The sequence below is a fragment of the Phyllopteryx taeniolatus genome, chromosome 21 (genome assembly GCF_024500385.1).
Source record: "Phyllopteryx taeniolatus isolate TA_2022b chromosome 21, UOR_Ptae_1.2, whole genome shotgun sequence".
Taxonomy (NCBI): Eukaryota; Metazoa; Chordata; class Actinopteri; order Syngnathiformes; family Syngnathidae; genus Phyllopteryx; species Phyllopteryx taeniolatus.
In genome coordinates, this window is record NC_084522.1 from 15,235,926 (window position 1) to 15,260,991 (window position 25,066).

General features: G+C 45.7%; 1 protein-coding gene across 1 annotated transcript in view; it reads right to left on the minus strand.

The window, feature by feature from the left end:
• gabbr1b (gamma-aminobutyric acid (GABA) B receptor, 1b) overlaps nucleotides 1–25,066 on the minus strand; it is a 244,315-nt gene that overhangs the window by 216,472 nt on the left and 2,777 nt on the right. The gene's annotated exons all lie outside the window — the stretch shown is intronic.

A 25,066-nucleotide genomic window follows, 5' to 3' on the forward strand; every position in this document is an offset into this window, starting at 1 on the left:
AGCAGCAATAATAACAGGCTACATAATTTCTAATGTATAAAAGAAACTTTCTAACCAAGAGGAGAGATTGAGTTACAAATGAAATAAACCATGGGCAGAGAATAGTCAAGATGAAAACACCCCGCATTGTCACTTTGAACTGTAATTTTAACTGATGTGCTATGCAGCGTATATCGTGCCCGTCTCAAGGCAACACACTTGGCTTGGCAGCCGAGTGTCAGCCTGAGGCAAGGCTAAAGACTTCCGTCACAATCTCCACAGGTCCCTTAGCCAAAGAAGGCCGGGGTACAGGTGACACAACAGTTTTCCTTCACACAAATTGAGGACAATTGTTCAGAAACTTCAATGACCAAAAATAACACCCTGTGTGTGTACGACTGCTCACAGTTTAGATCCAAGCTTGGTAGATAGACTTTAAAAATAAAAATAAATGGCTCATTGGGTACCATATGAAGGGAAAAGCGCTCTGTAACACGGCTTAAAGGTTTTAGTTTGGAATCACTTTTTTTAGAGGTACTCCAGGGATGTCAACTGGGATTTCGGGTATTGGACATGGAAACAGTTCATAAAGCTGACGACTATCTCAGGGGCACATACAAAGTTGTTATCAGGTAAGAATGAACGTGGAAAAGAAAAACATTGAACGCTTAACCCATTTCACTATGAGTCGTGCCTTCGTTACACGGGGTAACCCTATTTTAGGGCCAAAGTTTGAATAGTAAGAAGAGTATTTGGTCAAAAATAATCTTCAGGAAATTGGTGGTGGCAAATCACACCAAGGGGGCTGAAAGGCATCAATTTAAATTTAGTCTGTGGGCATCTAAATTGTCTGATTTAGTTAAGACACTATATGGACATTCACTTCAAAAGTCTTAAGCAAAATGACATTTTCTGTTTGCTATCATGACCATGTATAAACAATTAGGCTCAATCAGTTGAACTGCCAAGGCTGAACTTTCAACTAAGCTGAGTGGCATGATTTCATTAATTTGGTGTGTAAGAATCTGACTGACCCATACAGATCCCTAAACTCAAGGCCAATAAAACACATTTTAGGATGAACAGGAAAAGATTTGGTTAGCTTAACCCTATTTATTGTCCAACGCTCTTCTGTGTGGAAGGGGAAAAAAATCCCACAGACATACATCTTGTCTTCTTGTAGATATGCATAATCTTCCTACTGTGCAGCTAACCACTGGACCAATGAGCAACCTCCAGCATAACTGTCAGATGAACTCAATTATAATTCAAATCAGGATGTTGCTGCTAATAAATAATGCATGTGTGTTTTATGTTTTTCTGTTTTATGTATGTATTTTAGTTTCAATGTTGATTGTGCAAATGTTGCAGATACTCCTCAATCAGTGTGCAAATGGAGCAGATGCTACTCTGGCATGAGTGGCCAGTATTGGTCAACAACAGATATGCAAGTAGTGCAGCGTGGCGAGACAACTACAGTGAGTGCATGAGTAATGTATAATTGGCCCCACAGAAATGTGACAACGAACTCAAGTCAAAAATTCCCAGCATGTTGTAATGGAATTGTAGGTTAGGTGTTTAAGAAGTTGATTGCAAGATGGAAGAAGCTGTTGGAATGTCTGCTAGTTCTAGTTTACATTGATCGGTAGCGCCTACCTGAGGGAAGGAGCCGGAAGAGCTGGTGACCGGGATGCGGAGGGTCCGAGACGATTTTGCACGCCCTTGTCTTAGTTCTGGCAGCGTGCAAGTCCTCAAGGGTGGGTAGGGAGGTACCGACAATCCTTTCAGCAGTTTTGATTGTCCGTTGCATTCGGAGTTTGTCCTTTTTTGTAGCAGCACCAAACCAGACTGTGATGGAAGAACACAGGACTGATTCGATGACCGCTGTGTAGAACTGCCTCAGCAGCTCCGATGGCAGGCAGTGCTTTCTCAGAAGCCGCAGGAAGTACATCCTCTGCTGGGCCTTTTTGAGGACGGAGTTGATGTTGGTCGCCCACGTCACGTCCTGAGAGACTGTAATTCCCAGGAACTTGAAGGTCTCGACGGTTGACACAAGGCAGCTGGACAACGTGAGGGGCAGCTGTGGCGAAGGATGCCTCCTGAAATCCACGATCATCTCTACAGTCTTGAGCGTGTTCAGCTCCAGGTTGTGTCGGCCGCACCGCAGCTCCAGCCGCTCCGCTTCCTGTCGATATGCAGACTCGTCACCGTCCTTGATGAGGCAGATGACAGTGGTGTCATCTGCAAACTTCAGGAGTTTGACATTCAGGTGCGCTAAGGTGCAGTCGTTCGTGCAGAGAGAGAAGAGCAGCGGAGAGAGGACACAACCTTGGGGCGTGTGGATGAGGTGGCCTCCCCCAGCCTGACCTGCTGTGTCCTGCCCGTCAGAAAGCTGTAAATCCACTGGCAGATGGCAGGTGAGACGCTGGGCTGGAGAAGCTTGGATGAAAGGAGTTCAGGTATGATGGTGTTGAACGCTGAGCTGAAGTCAACGAACAGGATCCTCGCGTAGGTCCCTGCACTGTCGAGGTGTTCTAGGATGAAGTGCAGTCCCATGTTGACTGCATCATCCGCAGACCTGTTCGCTTGGTAGGCAAACTGCAGGGGGTCCAGCAGGGGACCTGTGACACTCTTGAGGAAGTCCAGCGCGAGACGTTCAAAGGACTTCATGACCACAGATGTCAAGGCGACAGGCCTGTAGTCATTTAGACCCGACATTGCAGGTTTCTTGGGGACTGGAATGATGGTGGAGCGTTTGAAACAGGATGGTACTTCGCACAGTTCCAGAGACCTATTGAAGATCTGTGTGAAGACTGGAGTGAGCTGGTCTGCGCAGACTTTGAGGCAGGATGGGGACACATGGTCTGGGCCTGCCGCGTTGTTAATATTTTGTTGTTTGAAGATGCGTCTCACATTCTGTTCATGGATGGTAAACGCAGAAGTCAGAGGTGTGATTGTGGTCGGTGATGTGGCTGGCTGGGTGGGTGTGAAAGTGTCCGTTTCAAATCTGCTGTAGAAGCTATTCAAGTTGTTGGCGACTGTGCTATTGTTCTCAGCTTGGGGGGATCGTCGCTTGTAATTAGTCAGCGATTGGAATGCATGCCAGACTGATTAAGAGTCGTTAGTGGTAAACTGTTTTTCCAACTTTGCTGCATAGTTCCTCTTTGCAATGTTAATTTCTTTAGTCAGCTGGTTTCTAGCTCGATTATCAGGGCCCTGTCCCCACTTTGATACGCGTCCTCCTTAGCTTGGCGAAGCTGCTTAAGTTTAGCAGTGAACCACGGCTTGTTGTTGTTGAATGTGCAAAATGATTTTGTTGGTACACACACATCTTCACAGAAACTGATATAGGATGTAACAGTGTCCGTATATTCATCCAGGCTGCCAGCTTGAATTTTCAAAGACACTCCAGTCTGTGCAGTCTAAGCAGCTTTGAAGTTCCATCTTTGCTTCATTGGTCCACTTTTTCACTGTTTTGACTGTAGGCTTCGCGCATTTAAGTTCTTGCCTGTACGTCGGTATTAAGTGAATTAAGCAGTGATCAGACGAGCCCAGGGCTGCATGAGGTATAGCACGGTATGCGTTTTTTACTGTAGTGTAGCAGTGGTCTAAAATTTTATTTTCCCTGGTAGGACAGTCGATGTCTGCTTGTATTTAGGGAGTTTGTGGTTGAGTTTAGCTTTGTTAAAGTCCCCGAGAATAATGAGGGTTGAGTCCAGGTGTTTTTTTTCAATTTCGTTGACTTGTTCGGCGAGCGTTAGCAGTGCGGCGTTCGTGTTAGCCTGAGGCGGAATATAGGCGTCAGCGAGAATTAATGATGCAAACTCCCGCGGCGAGTAGAATGGCTTACTGTTCAAAAACAGCGACTCCAAATGCGGGCTGCAGTGTGTACTGAGCTCTGTGACGTCCGTACACCATTTTTCGTTGATATAGAAGCATATCCCGCCGCCCTTTGTTTTCCCCGATGATTCCATGTCGCTGTCTGCTCGATGAATAGCGAAGCCTGGAAGCATGACGGCACCATCGGGTACAGCGTCGCAAAGCCAGGTCTCCGTGAAGCACATGGCGGCGAAACGTCCGAAGTCTTTACTGGTCTTTAACAAAAGATGAAGCTCGTCCATTTTGTTGGGTAGGGAGCGTACATTCGCGAGGTAGATCGACGGGAACTCCAATCTGTATCCTCTCTTGCGGAGCTTCACTTGGATGCCGGCTCGCTTCCCTCCGTGGCGCCGTTTCCGTCTCCATGCGCCGAAAACCGCGGACGCCCCGGTAAGTAACTCGGGGGAAAAAACTGAGGTGATTTGCAGAAGTTGGTGAAAGAAAGTCTGGAGTAGCCTCCTTGATGGTAAGCAAGTCTCCCCTTGTGTAAGTCGTGTAATGTCTCCAAAGACGAACGAAAAACACAAAAACAAAAACAATACTAGAGAGCGCTTTACAGAGGCGACCTCACTGGTAGGTGCCATCTTGACATGTTCTCCCCGTGCCTGCGTGGGTTTTCTCCGGGCACTCCGGTTTCCTCCCGCATCCCAAAAACATGCATTGTAGGTTAATTAACAACTCTAAATTGCCCGTAGGTGTGAATGTGAGTGTGAATGGTTGTTTGTTTGTATGTGCCCTGCGATTGGCTGGCAACCAGTTCAGGGTGAAAATACGGTAGTTTTTTTTACTTGTATTTTCATCACGCTTGCATGCTCTTCTAGTTCAAATAATAGTAAAAACTGCTTCACTAACTTCACTATCAGCGTTCTTACGCACCCTAATATAGAGGACCATGAGTGCCAAAATTAAATGTGTCAGGAAATGGCTCTAGGGACGTGCAATGTCATCTGTCCGGCAGGGAAGGAGCCCGATAGAGTGTGAGATTGAGAAGTTCCAACTAGATATAGTCGGGCTCGCCTCCACACACGGCTTGGGGTCTAGTACCAGTCCTCTTGAGAGGTGTTGGACTGTCTTCCACACTGGAGTCGCCCACAGTCAAAGGCGCCGAGCAGGTGTGGGTATACTTATTGCCCCCCGGCTCAGCGCCTGTACATTGGGGTTTACCCCAGTGGACGAGAGGGTAGCCTCCCTCCGCCTTCGGGTGGGGGAACGAACTTGTTTGTGCCTATGCACCAAACAGCAGTTCAGAGTACCCACCCTTTTAAAGTCCTTGGAGGGGGTGCTGGAGAGCGCTCCCACTCGGGACCCCATCGTTCTGTTGGGGGACTTCAATGCTCATGTGGGCAATGACAGTAAGACCTGGAAGGGTGTGATTGGAAGGAACGGCCCACCCAATCAGAACCCGAGTGGTGTTCTGTTATTGGACGTCTGTGCTCACCACGGACTGTCCATAACGAACACCATCTTCAAGCATAAGGGTGTCCACACGTGCACTTGGCACCAGGACACTCTAGGGTGAAAGCGATAAGAAGTTTCCATTACACAGTTATTTCAGATGTTTCGTGAAGTCATCAGTAAATTTCCTGTTTCAATAATTATTGTTAAGGTTTTTATCAATTAATATAGTTTTAATTTGTTGTGCATCTAGGGTGAAAGAAAAGGTGATTCTTCGTTTGTATGTACACATGGTCTGAGGAGGTTCTAAATTAAAGAACATATTGATGAATCACAGATTTCTGCGTCAAATGTTCGTATGCATGATTTAAGCCCAAATTTGTACCTATGCACTGTTTGTGAATGAGGCCCTTTGTTTCAACCACTTCAATATGAACTGCCTGTGAACACATGCATGAGAACATCACAGTCCATCTCTTGGGTTGAGACAGACAACTTTCCTTGGCCCAAAACTATAAACACCTATCTGGGTGTAAGAAGGTGCTATTTCTAGTGGTTCAGCAGGAAGATCTGTCATTTGTTGGTATTTTGTCTCCCCACATAATTTTCTACGTGACACATTTAAAAGGTTGACACAGCGTTTGGTTCCTACCAGCCAGAAACGTGAAGCTCAAACAGCCTCTTCATTCCAATGTCTTCCCTGGTGTTTTATACCTTCATAATAGTGGCACCACAAGTGTTGCCAAATGATGTCACTGGGGAGAAAAATGGGGCGGGGAGTCTTTTTCATTGATTGGCTTGACTGTGCTGTATGACCACCTAATCTCAGTAGCCCGTCACGGTCTAAAATAGGATGCAACTTCCACAGACTGCTTGATGAAAAAACGTTGACACCTGCAGTGACACGCTGAAGCTCTATGCTATAGCACTCGTTCTACACACTCTGTATGATTCACTTTTCCTTTTTGTAACTCTTCTCCTCCTCCTCTCTTCTGGGAGATGACATAAACTCCATCTAAAGCACTTCCCTTCAGCAATGATCAGTAATGGCTACTTGTTCTTTCCTGAACCTCATGAGTACACCAATCTGACTTATTAAGGCCACGGCCTTTGAGCAGAACATCATTGAGACTCTCCTTCAAGTGGTATACTAGAATCCAAAACTACACGAATCTTGTTTGGATTTCGAGTGTGATATAGACTGAAAAGTGGAATGTAACCAGACTGCTGTCCATTATGCAATGTTGGTGCAACCCCAGCATGGCCTCTTCTGAGCATGTTCTCCATGAATGCCAAGAAATGATCCTATATTTGTTACTGTTTTTCTATTGCGCAACGCAGTGAGACAAGACAATCATGACCTGCCTTCCTATTGTTAGGCAGCAGCTGCCTAGGACAACAAAAAGGTAAGGTTCCAATCCAACTGTCGGAACTGTACTGGTAGAAATCCACTCCTGTTATCTGAAGAAATGCCAGATCCCTCAGATGCCGCAACTTTGTGGTCATCAGTGGTGCGAGTGGCCTAGTATGTCTCTTAAATGTGGAAAGGTTGGTGCAAAATTGCTGCAATATTTAGGTGCTTGAGTAAACATCTTCGCTTTAATTAGATTTTTTCCGTAGCTGTGGGGAAGTTACACAACCATATTCTTGGATGAAAGTCCTGTAGCAGTTCACCTGCAGTGGTTTGTGCATACCACCTCACCAATGATGGCCCATCCTAGATCCATTCTTAAGGCAAATGGTGCACTGTGAGGACCATTGGGTGTCTGCTTTGTCCCTTCCCTCCCATGCTCTGAAGAAGGCCTCAAGCGCCACGGTTTTTCACATCCACGGTTTTTCACATCACAAACACTTAACTTCAGCAGAGCAGTTTCTAGTTGATTGATGTTCATTGGAAGCACAGTATTGAAAGCAGATAAAATGTACTTTTAGAATATGTTTGCGCTCCTCCAAACTCTCCCAAAACACTTATTTCTTTACAGGATGAGTTGTTTTCTGTATGCGGTATTTTGATCAGTAGCTTCTTGTTATCCCCAGTTTTAAATGTTACCATTGAAGAAATTTGTGTCTTGCGGACATACACTGCATCCCTTGTACAACCCCAATTCCAATGAAGTTGGGACGTTGTCCATCCATCCATCCATTTTGTGAGCCGCTTCTCCTCACTAGGGTCGCGGGCGTGCTGGAGCCTATCCCACCTGTCATCGGGTAAGAGGCGGGGTACACCCTGAACTGGTTGCCAGCCAATCGCAGGGCACATACAAACAAACAACCATTCACACTCACAGTCACACCTACAGGCAATTTTAGAGTCTCCAATTAATGCATGTTTTTGGGATGTGGGAGGAAACTGGAGTGCCCGGAGAAAACCCACGCAGGCACGGGGAGAACATGCAAACTCCACACAGGCGGGGCTGGGGATTGAACCCAGGTCCTCAGAACTGTGAGGCTGATGCGCTAACCAGTCGGCCACCGTGCCGCCTTGGGAGGTTGTGTTAAACATAAATAAAAACAGAATACAATGATTTGCAAATCATGTTCGACCTATATTTAATTGTATACACTACAAAGACAATATATTTAATGTTCACACCGATAAACTTTCTTGTTTTTAGCAAATAATCATTAACTTTAATTAACATAATCATTAACATTAATTTTATGGCTGCGTTTGCTGATACAACAGCCAAACTTGCTCATGATAATGTTGCTTGAGAGGCTTGAGATGAATAAGATGAGCTTCAACATACAGAATTATTATGTCACTGGTGCGTGTTCTGGTTGTTGTCTTCCCCCTGTCTCGTCCACACCTGCTCCTGAGAGCATCTTCCCCACCTGTGCCTCGTTTACCCTAATTACCCCTTGCATTTAACCTTGTGTCTCATTCTTTCTGGTCGCCAGTTCGTTGTACCTTGTTGTCACGTTCCAGCATTCCTTGTTTCCACGTTAAAGACTCACAGTAAGGCTAGACCCTGTTCTGATTATTGACCTTGCCTCTTTGGCTCACTGTTGCCTTTTCGGATTGCCTGCCTGTGTACCGACCTCTGCTCGTTTATTAAACCCCTCTTTTGTGAAGCTGTCCATTTGTATTGGAGTCGTGCATTTTGGGTCCTGTCCTCTGTTCCGTTCATGACATAACATGGACTCAGCAGACTCAGAGCCGGTGCGCAAAGCCCTTCAAGCGCAGGGTCAACACCTCTCGAAGCAGGATGAGCAGCTTACTGCCCTCCACCTTCATCTAGAGGGACTGTCAGAGCATCAGGACACTATGATGAGACATAGTGGCCTCACAGTTTGAAGTTCTAATGAATATAGTTCAGAAGAAAGAACGCCACTGTACCAACGTTTCCATGTGAAGCAGTCACAATGCAGGCACCTGCCACCTCCGCTGCTGTCTGCCCACAGCTCACTCGACAGGGAGAGGTTCTCTGGAAATTCTGGGAATATTAAGACGTTCATCACTCAGTGCGAACTCCACTTTGAGCTGCAGGTAGCTGCCTTCCCCACCGAGCGGGCAAAGATCGCTTTTGTCATTTCCACCTGACTGGTCGTGCGGAGGTGTGGGCTACTGCTGAATGGAGCCGCAATTCCGCCGCGTGTCATTCTTGGGCTTCTTTCGTAAAGACTCTGGAGCAAGTTTTTCAGTATTCCACACCAGATCTTGAGGCAGCTCGCTCCCTTGTCACCTTACAACAAGGCAAGTGCAGGGTGTCAGATTACGCAATTGAGTTTTGCATTCTAGCAGCTGAGAGTCAGTGGAACAACAGGGCACTACTCGATGCATTTTTTCAAGGACTATCCCCCGCCGTCAAGGATCGTTTGGTCCCACTAGACCTGCCGACCGACTTGGACACTCTCATCGCTGTTGCCATAAAAATCGACAAAAGGCTTTTGGATCGCGAGCTGGACGGAGATCGGCGGAGGGATGTGTCACCGCGCACTTGGAGGACGAGCCTCGGTGACCAGCCAAACCAAAGCAGTTCCCCTGTTGCCGGTCTTCATGTTTTTGACGCCATGAATTATGACCTTATTTTAGGGAACCCATGGTTGAAATTACATAACCCCCACATTGACTGGTCCTCTGGGCATGTTATGTCATGGGGCAGCAATTGCGCCCAGAACTGTTTCAAGTCTCAAGGCTCCATGTCATGTTCCAAGTGAAATTCCAAAGACCCCACCGGGGGATCCTGACTTATCTCAAGTGCTCACCTGTTACCATGACATTAAAGACGTTTTTTTCCAAAGCCAAATGAATGGAAAACAGCATTCAACACACAACGGGACATTATGAGTATTTGGTAATGCCTTTTGGACTCACTAACGCTCCAGCTGTTTTCCAAAACCTTGTCAATGATGTGCTGCGTGACATGTTGTACGTGTATGTTTTTGTCTATTTGGACTATATTTTGATATTCTCCCCGGATGAGGAGACTCGCATTATTCATGTCAACTCTGTATTGCAGCGGTTACTGCAGAATGAACTTTATGTCAAGGCTGAGAAATGTGAGTTCCACAAGGCGTCCGTTGCTTTTCTGGGTTTCGTGCTGGCTCAAGGTGAACTCAAAATGGACCCTTGCAAAGTCGATACCGTGATTAATTGGCCTACTCCCACGTCACGCAAGGATGTACAAAGGTTCTTAGGGTTTGCAAACTTCTATAGAAAATTCATTATAAAATTTCAGTTCAATAGCCTCGCCTTTGCATGATCTTACACAGACCCTTTGTGTGGAACCCGGTTTGTCAGTCAGCTTTACAGAAACTAAAATCGAACTTTAACTCCGCTCCAAAACTCACTTTGACAGATCCCAAACAGCAGTTCATTGTAGAAGTTGATGCGTCTGATGCTGGTATAGGAGTAGTGCTCTCCCAGAAATGTATCAAGGATGGTAAGTTACATCCTTGTGCTTATCTCTCTAAAAAACTGACTCCAGCCGAGAGAAATTATGACAGAGGTGACCGTGAACTGCTAGCGGTCAAGGTGGCTTTGGTGGAATCGAGGCACTGGCTAGAGGGGACACAGACTCCGTTTTTAGTATGGACAGATTACAAGAACCTTGAGTATCTTAAATCTGCTAAAAGATTCAATGCTAGGCAGGCTAGATGGGCTCTATTCTTTACGAGATTTAATTTCATGTTATCCTACCGACCTGGTTCTGAAAATGGTAAGCCAGACGCTTTGTCACGTATTTTCTGCGAAGAGAATTCTTTGTCCGACCCTAAAACTATTTTGCCCAAGTCATGTTTTATTTCTGCTTTTGTTTGGGACGTTGAAACTGTGGTGAAAGAGGCTCTGAATAACACTCTTAGCCTTGAAGATTGCCCTGAAAGCAGCCTTTATGTGGTTCCGACCTTAAGGGGAAGAGTCATCCGCTGGGCTCACACTAACCGGACTGTATGTCACCCAGGCATTGCCAAAACACAACCTGTGGTCGAACAGCGCTTTTGGTGGCCCAATGTTAGAAGGGATTTTATCAATTATGTCAATGCTGGCCAGGTATGTGCTGCTAACAAGCCCTCTCATAAACGTCCTTCTGGGGAGTTGCGACCCCTGCCAATACCACAACGTCCTTGGTCAGACATCTCCATAGACTTTGTGACGGGATTACCGGCCTCTAAAGGAAATACCACCATTCTAACAGTTGTTGACAGGTTCTCCAAGATGGCACACTTCATTGCACTTCCGAAACTCACCTCAGCTAAAGACACTGCCGAGTTGATGACAAACTAGGTCTTCAAGTTTCATGGTTTCCCCAAGAATGTGGTATCTGATAGGGGCCCCCAATTCATTTCACGATTTTGGAAGACGTTTTGCAGTCTAATAGGTGCTACCATCAGTCTGTCATCTGGGTTTCATCCTGAAACCAACGGACAAACCGAGAGGCTGAACCAGGTCCTGGAGACTGGGCTCTGATGTCTCGCTTCACAGGAGCCACAATCCTGGTCTCAGAAACTGGTTTGGCTCGAGTTCTCTCAGAATTCTCTCCCCTCTGCATCCACTGGTCTATGGCCTTTTCACATTGTGCATGGTTACCAACCATCTCTGTTTCCTGCCATAGCCCCAGAGTCCACGTTTCCAGCTGCATTGACCGTGGTGAGACGCTGCAGGAGGACCTGGGAGCGAGCCCGCCAGATGCTGCTACGCCAAGGACAGTCCTAAAAATCCGCAGCTGACCGTAGGAGGACACCGGCCCCGAAATACAAAGTGGGTCAGCGAGTTTATGAAGTGATTCGTTCCTTCCTCAGTTCAAGTGAGCTCAGCCACTAGCGTGAGCTGCAAGAGAAACTCGGTCGCAATCGGTGCAACTCGCCGAGAGGCAATGGTGGCTGAGCTCGGACGGGCCGCCAACAAGGCAGCGTGGTTCGTGGGCATCTCAGTCTTGCTGTTTAGGCGGCTACAAAGGTCCGTCTAAATGGCTGGGTGATATAATGATAAAGATACATCTCTCTGTCTCGCTATCTAGCTTTTCTCGAAAGACATGAGACGCAGTCGATTGACTGCATTCGTCCATGTTTTGAAAGACAATGTGCACAGTAGGGCTGCACAATATTGGGGAAAATTACTGCCATTTTTTATTTAAACCTGTGATATATATTGCGATGTGAAATAATTCAGGATCACTATTGGGAAAGTTCATTGTCTACATGAACTCGTTCCAAAAATGAACTACTAGTTCATACTTCAAAATTTTTAACTAAGTTCACTGGTCCAAAAATGAACTAGTTCATAGTTCTTTTTTTTCCCAATATGTTGCTGACAGGCTATTACCCTCAAAATACTGGCATTTCATGTCCCCATTGTTGCCACTCATTCAGTCCACACTAGTAGCCAGCTGCAGCTTTCACCCTACAATTTCAAAAACATGAGGAAATACTTGTTGCTTGAATGGTCTTTTTTCTAAATGAGGAATGAAAATATAGGACTTTTTTTTCCTTAATGTGCAAATAATGACAACACAGTATGACAGGAACAATGGTGAAAGGACATTGATAACTTTGCATTCCTCGCAGCTTTGAAAATAATATGCTTATATTACAAAAAAAACAAATTTCCATGTTATCACAGTGTGATCATAGTGTTTTAACTTCAGCATTGAAATAATTTTCCCATCAATTTTTCCAATTATTTACTGTATTACAAAAGAACACATCCGCTCAGATGGACGCAGTGTCCCTGAATGCACCTCGAATACTTACGCAGCTGCGGCATGCCTGCCTACTGTAGTTTCATTCTGAAGACACAGTCGTATAATGACAATGACAGTTCTGAGGACCGGGGTTCAAATCCCGGCCCCGACTGTGTGGAGTTTGCATGTTCTCCCCGTGCCTGCGTGGGTTTTCTCCGGGCACTCCGGTTTCCTCCCACATCCCCAAAACATGCATGCTAGGTTAACTGAAGACTCTGAATTGCCCTTTGGTGTGAATGTGTGCGCGAATGGTTGTTTGTTTATATGTGCCCTGCGATTGGCTGGCGACCAGTTCAGGGTGTACCCTGCCTCTCACCCTTGTGAGGATAAAGCGGTACAGGAAATGGATGGATGCTCAACATTAACATGGGGAAACTATGCAAAATAAAATAAGAATTTGAAAAGGGGGTAAATAACTTTTTCACAGCACTGTGTTACCAGCGTTAGGTTAAGATAAGCAATATCAGAATCAGAATCAGAATCAGAATCATCTTTATTTGCCAAGTATGTCCAAAACACACAAGGAATTTGTCTCCGGTAGTTGGAGCCGCTCTAGTACAACAGACAGTCAATTTACAGAACACTTTGGAGACATAAAGACATTGACAAAAAACAATTGTGCAAAAAGATGCAGAGTCCTCTAGCACTTAGAGCAGTTCGAATGGCTAATATCGCAATAGTCCGGTGCAATGACCATTGTGCAAAGGGCGCTGAGACTTCAAGGAGTGTATGCGGTTTAAAGTGACGAGTAGTGCGATCATCTGGGACAGTGTTGGTTGTGCAAATGTTACAGATACTCCTCAATCAGTGTGCAAATGGAGCAGATGCTACTCTGGCATGAGTGGCCAGTATATGCAAATAGTGCCGCACGGCGAGACAACTACAGCGAGTGCACGAGTAATACATAATTGGCCCCACAGAAATGTGACAACGAACTCAAGTCAAAAAATTGCCAGCTTGTTGTAATGGAATTATAAATTAGCTGTTTAAGAAGTTATACCTACAGTATATACTCAAATGTGAACATGAGAGGAGGGTGTGGTTGCCACATATGCAGATCTGCACTCTACTGTAGTTGACAAGCATAATTTGGATAGATACTGAACCAATTACATGAAATCAGTTGTGGAACCTATTGCAACAAACCATTGCAATACAAATGGCCTCTGTCCAGGCTCCTAAGTACAATATGGCTACAATGATCATATCATCAATAATAAATGACGAACACAAGAATATACACCATAGTCATCTGTAGTATGTTTAGTCTTAATATGAAGAGAAGTAATCGTGAACATCCCCTGTACAGATCATCAAAGTTTAATGACGGCGACTGTTTCATTGTTTCAAAAATGCCTTCAAATCCTAACTAGTCAGAGGCCAAGATTGTGTTTGACCTTAAAAGTTCCATTGTATTTCCTTTTAATTCTGATGTATCTTTTGAATCACTTATTTTGTTGTTTGATTTTAATGAACTTCTGTTTCCTCACTGTTTACAGAGTTGTCAACATTTATGGTGCAGCACGCTGCAGTGTACTGAATGCAATAAATAAAACTGCAATCTTTCTTTAATAGCGCACTGGCTGATAGGAGGCTGCGAAAAACACACCAAATCCCATTTGTCGATGTTTATTAGTCACACTCCAACTGTTGGAGGCTGTAAAGGAAGACATCGCCTCAAAGTGAAAGAGACAAGAGTTGAGGGCCAAGGGGCTAACAGGAAAGGAGTACAATGAAGGCCTAGCGATAAACAATAAGAAACATTAAATAGTAAAGCCAAGGATAAATCAGCGCCATTCTGTGCTACTGAGAGACAAAGTCAGCAGGAATGACCCTTACCGGTGTCAAGAGGGCTGCAACCATTGTGAACATGTATTCTCACTGTGGCAGCACAGCAAATCTTAACCAAGATAGCCAGTGCCTTGAGCAGAAACACTTAGATGTCCAAAAAAAAAAAAACATCCTGACTTTACAAACTCAAAGGGACAGGGAAGGGAACCATTTCCTGGCATGGGAGCAGGACAAAGGTCACAACCAATGCAAGGGTTTATCTCCTAAAGTACCTGCAAATATCAGAGGATTACAGCCTACAAGGAATGAAAGAACACCTTCGCGCTTCCCTATCTCAGGGAGCCAGCACTCACACAGAGTCAAAATTTAGTCTTATCTGCCAGGCCACAAATAGTCCCATAACATTTCATTAAAAGCAAAGCAATGTAATCATTTTTCCCTCTGGTGTTCTTTTGTTTATCAGTATTTAGATATTCACTTTGAACTAAGAACGTTTCCACCCTGGAGGGGATTTCTCCCAAATAAAAAGCAAAACTACATAAAAACAGCCCAATCTCAAAAAAATTAATTCATAAAAAATGCTGTCTGGAGGAGCTGTGCTATAGCAAGGTGTCAGTGTATGTAGCTCAACTTCCTATAGCTGGTATGACGTTCTTATTGACCATGCAAATGACTCGAGACTGATTCAACATCACCAATCCTGACTGCAGCCGAGCAATGAGTATTGCACTCAGTTTAGTCTACATAATTAGTTTGTTGTTGTTGTTTTTTTTTATTCATATAGCACCTTTCATACTTAAAAAAGCAAAACAAAGTGCTTCACAAAACAGGTTATGTATTAACTGCAAATAAATGGACAGGAGTGTGTCCCCCCACTCCCATTCATTGTGTGACGAATGCGCACTGCCATGGCAATAGTTCCAAGAATCTTTGGTTGAACATAGTTCAAATATACGAGTATGAACTGGCTGAATGCTGATAAATTGAAGACAACATCGCCAGGTTTGCCTATAGAGGCTCAAAGAAGGAAAATAAGTCCAAAATGTTGTGCCAAATTGAAAAATGACCATTGGGGCACAAGGGGGCCAACGTTTCACAAAAACTGTCCATCTAACATTTTTTATTTGTTCATATTGAAAGTGTCACTTCACAGAAAAAAAGAGCAAATAAAGAATCAAGTTTGTTACTCAAGTCTTGGAAGTGAAACATCACCATCTGTTGCTTCAGCAATAACTTAAGCTTTGATGTCAAATTCTTTTGTCATCCATTCATCAATTTTGTATATCCTATTAGTTTGGGTTTTACATCGTCGTAAATGCTTGTTTAGGCCACTGCTACACTCGAGGACCATGGCTGTAAACAAAATGCCAGAGGTGGAAAGGTTAGCAGAGAATAACGTGGGAACAGATCCCAAAGTGTTGGTGCCGAAAAGAGGGAACCGTAATTCCATGGGTTGGTTTTAAAAAGTGTCTGACTTTGACCAGAAAACAATGTAGAAAACATGCCGCCAAAAAGTCATTGAATCGAATCTGTTCTACCACTTATACGTGTCATGAACAACTGTACAAAGTGTGAAGTTGGGAAAAAGCACTCACGTTCCATCAAAACCATAACGTGATGAAAGAAAAACAACTGTACTTGGCACTATAGCAGTACATAGTTGAGAGATCATGTCTTGAGCCGTACGCAAGTGAGCACTTGGGCTTTCTGGCAAGATCGGCCCTCCCCCGAACTATATAAGTGTTGAGCACGATCGTTCCAGATGACCACGAGCTAGCGGACGAGCGAGCTAAATCCGGAACGGCGTCGTCCAATAAGTCACCGTCTCACTCGGTTTTGTGTCGTGTGTGGGTTCACGTAACGCAGACACTTCAGGGAAAGTTAACCATTTATCATTGAACACAGCAACACACATTATTCCGTCTCATGTACACTACAAACATAGGAGCACATACATGAAGAATGTATTTTTGTGTGACAGTTGGAAGCCGGGTGAATTTTCAGCACATTCAGCGGTCACCTCTAATGATGACGACAAACAATGGACTTCGTTTTCCCTTGCCCGGACGCGGGCCACCGGGGCCCCCCGCTGGAGCCAGGCCTGGTGGTGGGGCTCGAAGGCGAGCGCCTGGTGGCCGGGCCTGCACCCATGGGGTCCGGCCGGGCACAGCCCGAAAGGGTAACGTGGGTCCCCCTTCCCATGGGCTCACCACCTGTGGGAGGGGCCATAGGGGTCGGGTGCAGTGTGAGCTGGGCGGTGGCCGAAGGCGGGGACCTTGGCGATCCGATCCCCGGCTACAGAAGCTGGCTCTAGGGACGTGGAATGTCACCTCTCTGGCAGGGAAGGAGCCCGAGCTGGTGTGTGAGGTCGAGAAGTTCCGACTCGATATAGTCGGACTCGCCTCCACACACACCTGGGGCTCTGGTACCAGTCCTCTCGAGAGGGGTTGGACTCTCTTCCACTCTGGAGTTGCCCATGGTGAGAGGCGCCGAGCAGGTGTGGGTATACTTATTGCCCCCCGGCTCGGCGCCTGTACGTTGGGGTTCACCCCGGTGGACGAGAGGGTAGCCTCCCTCCGCCTTCGGGTGGGGGGACGGGTCCTGACTGTTGTTTGTGCCTATGCACCAAACAGCAGTTCAGAGTACCCACCCTTTTTGGAGTCCTTGGAGGGGGTGCTGGAGAGCGCTCCCGCTGGGGACTCCATTGTTCTGTTGGGGGACTTCAATGCTCACGTGGGCAATGACAGTGAGACCTGGAAGGGCGCGATTGGGAGGAACGGCCCCCCCGATCAGAACCCGAGCGGTGTTCTGTTATTGGACTTCTGTGCTCGTCACGGATTGTCCATAACGAACACCATGTTCAAGCATAAGGGTGTCCACACGTGCACTTGGCACCAGGACACCCTAGGTCGCAGTTCGATGATCGACTTTGTGGTCGTGTCATCGGACTTGCGGCCGCATGTCTTGGACACTCGGGTGAAGAGAGGGGCGGAGCTGTCAACTGATCACCACCTGGTGGTGAGTTGGCTCCGATGGTGGGGGAAGATGCCGGTCCGACGTGGCAGGCCCAAACGTATTGTGAGGGTCTGCTGGGAACGTCTGGCAGAATCCCCTGTCAGAAGGAGTTTCAACTCCCACCTCCGACAGAACTTTGCTCATGTTCCGGGGGAGGCGGGGGACATCGAGTCCGAGTGGACCATGTTCCGCGCCTCCATTGCTGAGGCGGCCGACCGGAGCTGTGGCCGTAAGGTGGTCGGTGCCTGTCGTGGCGGCAATCCCCGAACCCGTTGGTGGACACCAACGGTGAGGGATGCCGTCAAGCTGAAGAAGGAGTCCTATCGGGCCTTTTTGGCCTGTGGGACTCCTGAGGCAGCTGATGGGTACCGGCTGGCCAAGCGGAATGCAGCTCTGGTGGTCGCTGAAGCAAAAACCCGGGCATGGGAGGAGTTCGGTGAGGCCATGGAGAAAGACTTCCGGACGGCTTCGAGGAAATTCTGGTCCACCATCCGACGTCTCAGGAGAGGAAAGCAGTGCACCACCAACACTGTGTATAGTGGGGATGGGGCGCTGCTGACCTCGACTCGGGACGTTGTGAGTCGGTGGGGAGAATACTTCGAAGACCTCCTCAATTCCACCGACACGCCTTCCCATGGGGAAGCAGAGTGTGGGTTCTCTGAGGCGGGCTCTCCTATCTCTGGGTTTGAGGTCACCGAGGTAGTTAAAAAGCTCCTCGGTGGCAGGGCCCCGGGGGTGGATGAGATTCGCCCGGAGTTCCTAAAGGCTCTGGATGTTGTGGGGCTGTCCTGGTTGACACGCCTCTGCAACATCGCGTGGACATCGGGGACAGTGCCTCTGGATTGGCAGACTGGGGTGGTGGTCCCCCTTTTTAAGAAGGGGGACCGGAGGGTGTGTTCCAACTACACTGCTCAGCCTCCCTGGTAAGGTCTATTCAGGGGTGCTGGAGAGGAGGGTCCGTCGGGAAGTCGAATCTCAGATTCAGGAGGAGCAGTGTGGTTTTCGTCCTGGCCGTGGAACAGTGGACCAGCTCTACACCCTCGGCAGGGTCCTCGAGGGTGCATGGGAGTTCGCCCAACCAGTCTACATGTGTTTTGTGGACTTGGAGAAGGCGTTCGACCGTGTCCCTCGGGGAGTCCTGTGGAGAGTGCTTCGGGAGTATGGGGTACCGAACCCCCTGATACGGGCTGTTCGGTCCCTGTACCACCGGAGTCAGAGTTTGGTCCGCATATCCGGCAGTAAGTCGAACTCGTTCCCGGTGAGGGTTGGACTCCGCCAAGGCTGCCCTTTGTCGCCGATTCTGTTCATAACTTTTATGGACAGAATTTCTAGGCGCAGCCGAGGCGTAGAGGGGGTCCGGTTTGGTGGCCTCAGTATTGCATCTCTGCTTTTTGCAGATGATGTGGTTCTGTTGGCTTCATCAAGCCGTGACCTCCAACTCTCATTGGAGCAGTTCGCAGCCGAGTGTGAAGCGGCTGGGATGAGAATCAGCACCTCCAAATCTGAGACCATGGTCCTCAGTCGGGAAAGGGTGGCATGCCATCTCCAGGTCGGGGATGAGATCCTGCCCCAAGTGGAGGAATTCAAGTATCTTGGGGTCTTGTTCACGAGTGAGGGAAGAATGGAACGGGAGATCGACAGGCGGATCGGTGCAGCGTCTGCAGTGATGCGGACTTTGTATCGGTCCGTTGTGGTAAAGAAAGAGCTAAGCCGAAAGGCGAAGCTCTCAATTTACCGGTCGATCTTCGTTCCTACCCTCACCTATGGTCATGAGCTGTGGGTCGTGACCGAAAGAACAAGATCCCGGATACAAGCGGCCGAAATGAGTTTCCTCCGCAGGGTGTCCGGGCTCTCCCTTAGAGATAGGGTGAGAAGCTCGGTCATCCGAGAGGATCTCAGAGTAGAGCCGCTACTCCTCCGCATTGAGAGGAGCCAGATGAGGTGGCTGGGGCATCTGATTCGGATGCCTCCCGGACGCCTCCCTGGTGAGGTGTTCCGGGCATGTCCCACCGGGAGGAGACCCCGGGGACGACCCAGGACGCGCTGGAGAGACTACATCCTTCGGCTGGCCTGGGAACGCCTCGGGATCCCCCCGGAAGAGCTGGATGAAGTGGCTGGGGAGAGGGTAGTCTAAGCTACTGCCCCCGCGACCCGACCCGGATAAGCGGTAGAGAATGGATGGATGGATGGATGGATTCAGCGGTCACGCTCACGGAAAGCTGGGAGGAGGTCTCTCTGTTTTACAATTTTGGAGCCTCAATTTATATACTATTTTTTTGTATTCATTCAAATTTGACCTGTTTGTTCACAACACTCTTCTCTGTGGTGTACACAAATTTATGAAAACATTATTTTCACTTTACAGGTACTATAAAACTGGTTGTACTAAAAGAGACATTGACTAGTATTTTTCCACTGGATATTTGCATTTTATTGTACTTTTATTTGTCTTTTATAAACTATTGTATTTTTTCTATTTAAAAGAAAAATTAGTTCTACAAAAGAAATGGAGAAAAAAGAAATAAAATGCCATTTTAACAAGGTATATATTGTTCTGGGGAATGACCCACTGTATATCGGGATGTAAAATTATGTGTTTTTTTTTTTTTTGTTATTGTTTTGTTTTTTTGGACTTTATGAACACGGTGAGGATTGGTCAGAGACTCTGGATGGGCCGAATGTATCCAGCAGGCCAAATCCATCCTCTATAGCTTGGGGTTAAAAAAAAACAAAAAACAAAAAAAAAATGTTAAAATGTATTTTAGACAACAATGCCAAAACAACAAATACCTTGTAGCCAAAAAAGGTCCCCTTTACATTATACTTTTCCAAAACAAATTGTTTGGATTGTAATGTATTTAATCAATTTATTGATTTACTTAAGCGGCACGGTGGATAGACTGGTTAGAGCGTCAGCCTCACAGTTCTGAGGACCTAGGTTCAATCCCCGTCCCCGCCTGTGTGGAGTTTACATGTTCTCCCCGTGCCTGCGTGGGTTTTCTCCGGGTACTCCGGTTTCCTCCCACATCCCAAAAACATGCATTCATTGGAGACTCTAAATTGCCCGTTGGTGTGAATGTGAGTGCAAATAGTTGTTTGTTCCTATGTGCCCTGCGATTGGCTGGCAACCAGTTCAGGGTGTACCCCGCCTCCTGCCCGATGACAGCTGGGATTGGCTCCAGCACGCCCGCGACCCAAGTGAGGAGAAGCGGCTCAGAAAATGGATGGATGGATGATTTACTTAATTTGCAAAAGTTGTACAGAATGAGTAAATGTGTTAACAAATAACTGGGTAGCATTTTTGTCTGCTGAATGGTAAAACGATGTTTTATAATACTGTAGGCTATGTACCCTGGGGGATTATAAAGATAATATTGGTATCAAATGAGATTAAACATTATATCCTGAAGTAATGGCCCATCTGAAATCAAAGAAGCCTAGTCAAATAAAAAAAAAAAATACTAACTCCATCTAGCTATTGCTTCTACTTATCTGCTATAATAGAAATACATGTTGTTGAACACGGCTGGCGCATAATAAAATCAATACTCGCCTGACAGCGGATAATGGCCATTTAATGAACAGGCTGACAAAATGTTCACCAGCGTTTTTTTGCCTTACACACTGGCATATCTAAAGGTTAATCATTTTTGCTAGGACATCTAAACAGGTTTTTCATTGCTTCTGGCTTCTATGATTAAGGTCAGTGCCTACATAAAAGAAAGTTCACCCAAAAACATGTTTATTTCTACAATGTAAAATGGCTCACAATGATTGTGAAGAATCTATATAATTACTCTTCTTCGACGTGGACACCAATCATTAAATCCATTAACTGAAATTAGCATAATGTAAGTGTTATACCGGGTATTGAGTATTGTCAAAGTATTTATCAGCTTCCCATTGCCTCTTTATTATGTCCAATTTACAAAAAAAATAATAATAATTAGACGGCACGGTAGGCGACTGGTTAGAGCGTCTGCCTCACAGTTCTGAGGTCCGGGGTTCAATCCCGGGCCCCGCCTGTGTGGAGTTTGCATGTTCTCCTCGTGCCTGCGTGGCTTTTCTCCGGGCACTCCGGTTTCCTCCCACATCCCAAAAACATGCGTGGTAGGTTAATTGACAACTAAATTGCCCGTTGGTGTGAATGTGAGTGCAAATGGTTGTTTGTTTATATGTGTCCCTGCGATTGGCTGGCAACCAGTTCAGGGTGTACCCCGCCTCCTTTGCCTATTTAGAGAACTGCGTGTGGAAGAGAGTGGAGAAAAAAAAGGCGCAACGGAATACCATTAAAAGTTTAAGTGTGTTTTAATAATCATCATTTATGCGGCCTGCGAAAGCAAATCATGTGCGTCGAGTTCCATAATTCTTGTTAATATCTGTACCAAAATTAATATCCATCCATCCATTTTCTGAGCCGCTTCTCCTCACTAGGGTCGCAGGCGAACTGGAGCCTATCCCAGCTATCATCGGGCAGGAGGCGGGGTACACCCTGAACTGGTTGCCGGCCAATCGCAGGGCGTATAGAAACAAACAACCATTCGCACTCACATTCACACCTACGGGCAATTTAGAGTCTTCAATTAACCTGCATGCATGTTTTGGGGATGTGGGAGGAAACCGGAGTGCCCGGAGAAAACCCACGCAGGCACGGGGAGAACATGCAAACTCCACACAGGCGGGGCCGGATTTGAACCTGTGTCCTCGGTACTGTGAGGCAGATGTGCTAACCAGTCTATCCACCTTGGCGCATAATGCCAATACTTTTTTTTTTTTTTTGACAATTGTGCAAATGATGCAGAGTCCTCTAGCAATTACAGGAGTTTGAAATGACTAATAGAGTGATAATCTGATACAGTGACCACTGTGGAAATGGCGCAGAGACTTCAAGAAACTTAAGCAGTTTAAAGTGACTAGTAGTGTGATCATCTGGAACAGTGTCAATGGTGCAGATACTTCTCAAGCACATTAGTGGCCAGTATTGCTCAACAACAGATATGCAAAACTACTACAGTGAGTGCATGAATAATGTGTAATTGGCCCGACAGCGATATGACAACAATCTCAAGACAAAATTGGCAGCATGTTACAATGGAATTGTAGGTTATCTGTTTAAGACGTTAATGGCAAGAGGGAAGAAGCTGTTGCTAGTTTTAGTTTGCATTGTTCGATAGCGCCTACCTGAGGCAAGGAGCTGGAAGAGGTGGTGACCAAGATGTGGACGGACCAAGAGGACTTACAGCCATTATAAAATTACAGTAGTTAGTTGTAAATCTCTGTAGGCTACAATGTATGGAGGAAAGGGTATAAGGTGAATTAAACGAACAATTGAACAAGGGGAATTGAACGAACAAACAGAAATAATGAATACCAAACCGCGATGGTGATTTTAACACGACAAATCTGACCCGCCATGTAGTTTGTCCTAGTGGAGCTGGCGTAAAGTGGCGTCATCGGCAGGCGCGCAGGCCACCGAAGAACCCCCGAGCAGATCGTGAAAACTAGATCCGGCTAACAGACGTACTTACGTGGCGGCCATGTTGGCAGGGGCGACATTCCCATCAAAGGCAATGCATGGACATTAGCTTAGCGTCGCCATAGGCATGCAGCTCAAAGGGGCGTGTCATATCTATGGCTTTTGTTTACAAGCGCACTCGTCATGTACACGTCTCTCGAACATGGTATACTGATTGTGGTACAGTATACATGCATTTGTTTTCTTGTCAACACATCACTATGGCATCCAATCGTAACAGAGGTGGGGAAAAGAAGCTGACGTACTTCATGGCTCAGGGCAGCAACCGTGTTTTTAGGCCACAAAATAAAAGTCCTTCACTTTAACGAACATTCACCTTTAACGGACAACACCTCCCCCTTATTAGTCCATTATACCAAGCTTCCACTGACTTTTTATTAGTATACTCAGTGTACATGAAGCTGATTATATTCCCTGTACTTCTTCACAGCATAGTGAGAAGGCAAACCTCACTGAATATGTGATAACTGTGGATAAAAACTATCCAAATTAAAGCCTTCCACTCTTATTTACAGTACAGATGTTTTAAGTAACACACAATTAGTGGCTACCATACATCGATGGCATTGGTAACTTTAAGAACAAAAGAACACGCTACACTGCAATAACTGTAGTATGCCACTTTTAAACATTAACTGTCCTCCACAAAAAAAAAAATATTTTGGAACTAATAAATATGATGCATTACTTCTAGGTAAACTGTATTTATGAGTTTATTCCTGCGAGGATGAGTTTTAGCGTCTTCAATTAACCTCGCGTGCATGTTTTTGGGATGTGGGAGGAAACCGTAGTCCCCAGAGAAAACCCCCGCAAGCACAGGGAGAACATGCAAACTCCACACAGGCGAGGCCGGGGATTGAACCCCGGTCCTCAGAACTGTGAGGCAGACGCTCTAACCAGTTGTGCACCGTGCCAGTTGTGTTCATTCAAATTATCAAATTATCAAGGATTGTGCTAACGTACATGTTTTGGCAAAGGGGACATTTGTCCACAAAGTGGAAGCGCTTTCCTTTTAACATTATCTGGAAAGTAAAACTGAAATTTAATTTCTATTTAGAACTTATTCCTGTGGAAGTTTGTATTTTGTTCAAAGTTGATAAATGCTTGCTGGAAAAAAAAACAACAACACAGGATTAAACGCTTGGATTCGGTTGCAGGTTCATTTCCAGAAGAGAAACGTGAAAAACTTGATTATTTGAGTAATTTAATTGGGGGGGGGTCCTAAAGAAATGGGGTCGAGAACATATATCAGATCTTTGGAGGAATTGCAGCCCATTTGCAGTTCATAAACGCCCAGCCCTACTCACTCCCTTCTTTCAAACATTCTTTCTGCAAAACAACTGTCGAACATTCCTGCGCTTTCATGCGAGTGAAGTCACACATTTGAAACGGTCAATTATCAGATTTACTGCACAATCCCGGCAGTCACATTTGATTCAGCACCATGGACAGCGGTACATTCATAGCGAGAACCCAATCACATTTCTATTTGTAGTGTTACATTGTGTTATTTCGCCTCATGAAAAATCTGATATTTGATTATATTTTAATATAGATAATATCTTTTGCATGATATATTTTTTCCCCACTGTATGTCACGGAGGGGTTCCTGATGGCATTGTGATGCCAAAAGCTATCCATCTTAAACAAGTTTCGTCTTTAAAAACAGTGAGGCTTTCCTCTTTTCGCAGATGAATTGCTAAACAAAGTGCAACACACTGCATGGCATTCTTCACAGTGCAACTTGCATATCTTAACATGCTGATGAACCAGATTCCCATCAGAGTGCAACTTACAAATGGAAAAGAAGGATAACAAGAACTACCAGCACCACCGACTCAATCTGTGTATCATTTCTTGGTTCCATTTTAAAATGGCAATGAAAAAATAAAACTTGGTACGAGTGACTGATTATTTTGTCTTTTGTTTTTTCAATCTAATACAAAAACATATTGGGTTTTTTTCATACTTTGATTTTATGCTAAGATCAAACATACAAAATGGAAAAATGCTCAACAGAACTGAATTTGATTTTGATATTTAATTTGTCAGGTATATGTGAGCCGGACGTTTGGTAATGAGCACCAGAAAAGATACAGTAAGTTAGCGTGTAGCTGCCACAATCCGTTTTTTGTGACCTAATTCACTGTGCTTCAGTTTGTATGTCACATAACAATTGTCAGATGAGCATCGCACATTAATTGGCAATTCAACTGTTTGAATGCTGATGATTGTGTGCTGTGCCAAGAAGCATTCGTATCCTTGCGCAACTTCACAAGATTATCAT